Genomic DNA, 5,006 nt, shown 5'->3' with positions numbered 1-5,006 from the left:
TATATGCAAAGAAAAGCCAAAAACTATGGGTTTTATCATTAAATGAAGATGTAGCCTAAAGATCCTTTGCGGCTTTACGGCATAACCAGGTTTCATTCGCCCGGGCCCCTTGGCAGTTGCCCCCTTTGACCCCTGTCGGCGGGCCTGGTAACTAATAACATGTAATGTAATAACCATATATGTCTTTTATTTCGTTTCAGCCACACAGTTCAGGCACTACCCGGATAGATAATTCAGCATCCGGGTAGCAAAGCACGGATCAAAGTACAGAAGCAAAGAGAGGAAAATATTGTTCACTTGAGGAACCATTGGAACCATTTTTGAGATGCTCCCTTACAATTTCATACATTACTTTGAAGAAATGAAGCCAAAAAGGCAGTGAAAAAATGTCTAAATTGTTCAATCTTTTGAGTAGGCTTTAACTCGACGCTAAATTTAAGCTATGTTTATGCTGGTGTACATATGCAACATAAGAAAATTTTGAACACGATAACGTTCATGATGGGTATAAACTGAGATTACACTTTTGAAAGTGGAAAGTTGGCGAAGCACTAAGGATAAAAAGGCCTAATATGTGTATTAAAAATTTATGATAGTCTGTAGATGTTTTTATTATATTCCTCTTGATTTAGCCATTGTGGTTTTTCAAAGCACCAGTGTGTGTAATTATGTAACTTTAGATTTATTCTTTGTATACTAGGAGGCTTTCCTCCCAGTTCCAAATCTCGTTATTCAAGCTGAAGGATTAGAAGCAAAAGTTCACCTGAAACACTATTTATATATGTAGTACAAAAACCAATGATTTCAACACCAAAGCCAAAGAAGCATTGTGAAACAACAGGTCTAATATTTGTGATAAAATCATGTCAGTACGACTCGCAAAAGCCAATCAGGCACTAACACTCGTTCCACGACAAGCGACCAAACGTTATGTGATAATAGATCTAAATTGTTTCTTACTAATCCTACGTACGTCTGAATTACTGAATTCGATTCAAAATTTGTTTTCTACTTCAGCATTGTAATAACTGTCAATAAACTTGAAACTTAGTACAGTTATTATCAAAACGTTTAATATGCTCTTCACACAAACCAAAATTGACTTACCTTATTATCTGACATGATAAAAGGAGACTAAACAACACAAAAAAGTTTCAGAGCAGCACGACTTTTGTGCATCTACAACCACGCCTCCACAAAAAACACGTGACTATTCTTTACATCCAGCTTTGCAATGACGTACCTTTCTGTTAACAGTTAAAAACCTTATTTTTAAGTACCGACTGTGAATAGATTTATTAACAGTAAATCCTTAACATCTTACTTTATTGTTATTTTAATTTACTGTGTGTGTAAGTAGATTTCTTATACGTATAGTTTCAGACTTGCGAACTGTTAAAATCGTGTTATTTTTATTTATTCACTGTTTTTAATTGGTCTTGATAATTGTACAATATTACAGAGTTGTTAACTGTTAAAATCATATCTTGTCATCTTTTTTTTTTATTCTCTGTGAATATATTTGTTAACCCTAAAAAGTTGTTAACTCTTAGAATGTAAGTTTTATGAAATGTTATCGCAAAGTTCTGTTAACCACTTCATTACGTAAATTCGTTGGCAGTGAAATTGTCGTTTTGCTCTTCCTGTTCATTTCTTTTCGCGACGAATTTTTGTAGATTTAATATCATGGAACAGAAACGGGTCCTTTGCCAAAAAACGACGATGCACGTGCCTCATGTGCCTAATAGTGGCTACGGTACTGGTATTATTCATTTTTATGCTTATGAAACGTTGACTATTATTTTTCTATTTTAATGAGAGTGTTTGGATTCTGACACTCAGTGTAGAAGGAGCCTTCTGATGATAATTAGAGCCCCTTCTGATAATAGTCCAGGACCACTCTAATGATGTCAAGGGGCACTTTCCTGTTTGTCATTAAAGAAACCCTTGACTATCATTAATATATTTTAGTTAATTTTCTCATCAAATCTTACTGTGTAAAGGGCACATTCATCAATCATATAATGTACTTTGTACTAAATCGTACTTTGCTGTACATGGAGTGATTTTTATTAAATAGAGTTGGATGTGTATTTTCATTATTTCATAAAAAAAAAATGATACCGAGGGAAATGGGGGGGGGGGTGAGATGAACGCACCCCTTTCTAATGTCCCTGAAGTGTTATTAACTTCCGTTTTATAGTTTGTAACTTAATTACAGTATCCTTTACGTCACTGTTATAATAGTTCTTTTTAACTGGATTGAGTAGTTTTGTTAACCACGTCATCCTGTAGATTTGAATTGTTAAAGTTCTTTTTAACAGGCAATGAAGTTTTTTTTTTAACTATGGCATGGCTTTTATATGGTACTTAGTGAAGATTTATTAGCTGTTAATTTTTAAAAAAATCTTTTCACCTGCCTCTGTGTGCTTCTGTAACCTAGGCCAGTCAGGTAGATTTGTTCCGGTTTTATAATCTAATACTTTGTTTTCTCTTATTCTGTAACTTATTAACCATATTCGCGTAAATCTGTTAAACGTCAAGAGTTGACCTTTCTAAATACCTGTGTGTAGTTTTATTAACTACGTTATCTAAAAGACGCCTTAAATGTTGGAGCCTTGTTTTGTTAGACATTCTAACTATTATATTATTCCGTTTGTACGTTACGTCTTGAAATCTAGGTTATTAGTCAGCTTTTAGGTTGTAGTTTCTTTAATTACATCATTGAATAGGTTTTATACTGTGAGGAACAATATTTGTAACTATAGGTGTATTGTTTTTCTATCATTATTGTGTGAAACTTTGATAAAAACTTCACAAGGACTCCGGTACAAGTTTCAGCACATTCACGTGCCCAGGATGGTTGGACAGCATATCAATAAGTAGGTAAACAAAGATTTACAAGCACAAGGAAAGGTTTTATTGATGATGGAACATACTACATGTTTCAACAGAACATTGGTCTGTCTTCTACAGGTATGATTAGTACCAAGCAATACAAGGTTTATATATCGTTACAAAGTTAGTTTGTTTGTTTTTAAAGTGGTTCTTGTTTCGCTAAACCTCGAAAGACAACCTGGGACACTCAGCAACGACAGTTTTTCTTTGTCTCAGTCATGCTATGTGTGTGAGATTATACTCTGAAATTCGGTATTTTGACATGCTTGAAGTTTTAAGTTGTATCACTTTTTTGCTATCCAACGGCCATTATAGGACTTGTGGTCCATCAGAGCGGCGGAGGATCTAAAAATCCAATGCCTAGACTTTGTTGTGGTGGTAAACGGGGGTAACCCGAGAAAATCCACTTTCACTGGTCAAGCGCCGAATAAACAAAGACACAAGAATTAAATGTGACAGAAATTATGTCAGCATGTTACAGAATATAGTTAAAGGTCAAGTCTGGTCAAGTGTGTGAACGGTGAATATACTTTACCAAATACAGCTGATGTTGCTAAGGCCATTATCACAGTTTAGTGAGAGATCGTTTGCAAGAACAAAACTCATGAAGTTATATTCATCATTTTTCTCTTTTTGCTCTTAGTTTCTGATTGTTGTTCATATCCAAATACGAATAAAGCAACAAATACGAGCAAACTTTTTATCACTTTCGGTGGATACTTTTGGTCATTTTCCGTTACAACTCTCGTCTAAAGCCTTTGGAGAGATTCGTTCCAGCGCTCAGTTTATGGTCGTGAAATTTCGTATAAGATACATGTGTTTTGTGATTCTTGTGTTTACGTTTCTTGTATGATGAGAAGAAAGAGAAAAGACCACTAACACCAGAATAAGAATTTAATTATTTCACTCAACCTTTCGTTTCTACTTCACCAGCGACCCCTATTTACACTGTTAGACTTACAATGCGTAACAGACTATACATTACTAAATTTATTATATAGTTCAATGGATAGTATGGAGTGAGGTCATGCGGATAATATTGTTAACCTTAAAAGATGATAAAAATATACAGTAACATCAATGTCTAATGACATCAATGTTGTTGTGCGAACATAATTTAAATGATTTGAAAAGTGAAGTTAACTAGAGGGGAAAAAACAAAGATTTACAAATCAATCGTGACTCAGTATGGCCATTATAATAATTTTTTCTTCTTTTAATTCTTACGCTTTGCAAGTCTAGCAATAGTCTACAGAAGAAATTTAAAAGTATATCAGTTTGTTACCCATCGTGAATGTGAGTATAAGTAGTAGGTTACTTTTTGAAGAAGTTGTAGAAACAATACGTTGAGTAAAATAAATATAACCTTCATCATACAAAATGTTTAAATTACACCAGTCAGCAGTTCGTAATATGTCTTTACATATATATAGTCCGACAAGAAAGGCGTTGACCTTTCATTAAAAGTGCTACAGGCCAACTTAACGAAGCTCTCAAGGACAACTACGTAAATAGGACTTCATGAACATTTTTGCAGAAGAGGAATTCGTGAACTTCTGAACTCTTTCAGAGAATCCTAGATCTCCACGCAGACTAGGTTGTTCACTATAAAGAACTTACTAATGATTTAATTGGCAATCAGTTTAAGAAAACATGGTTACCATCTGAAATAATCACTCAACGTTTGTCAATAATAGCTGAAGAAGCAGATGCAACATCACAAGCATGGATTAATAATCGAGCTCTTATTATGAAACAAGAGGAATAAGAGTTTAGTTATCGTCTAGAGGAAAACATTCCAATACTTACTTGAACATTAATATGGTAACAGGAACACCTAATGTTAATCGTGAATAACGAATCGAACCCCGGATTTTAGCGTTGTAACTCCATAGACTTACCGCTATCCCACTGAGGAACTAGATTTATAGGATACGAATTAATAACACAATGTCATTTATTTATTTTAACACTGATCATTTATTTGTTTAATTATTATTTTATTTATCCTATAGCAGAAAACAACATAGTTCTTCCACCACATGCTTTGTCTATTTTATGCTCCTCACCATCGGAAGATACAAAACTATAAAATTATATCTGGTTTA

The sequence above is a fragment of the Limulus polyphemus genome, unplaced genomic scaffold (genome assembly GCF_000517525.1).
Source record: "Limulus polyphemus unplaced genomic scaffold, Limulus_polyphemus-2.1.2 Scaffold1621, whole genome shotgun sequence".
In the NCBI taxonomy this organism is placed as follows: domain Eukaryota; kingdom Metazoa; phylum Arthropoda; class Merostomata; order Xiphosura; family Limulidae; genus Limulus; species Limulus polyphemus.
Note: the sequence above shows the minus strand (reverse complement) of the source record.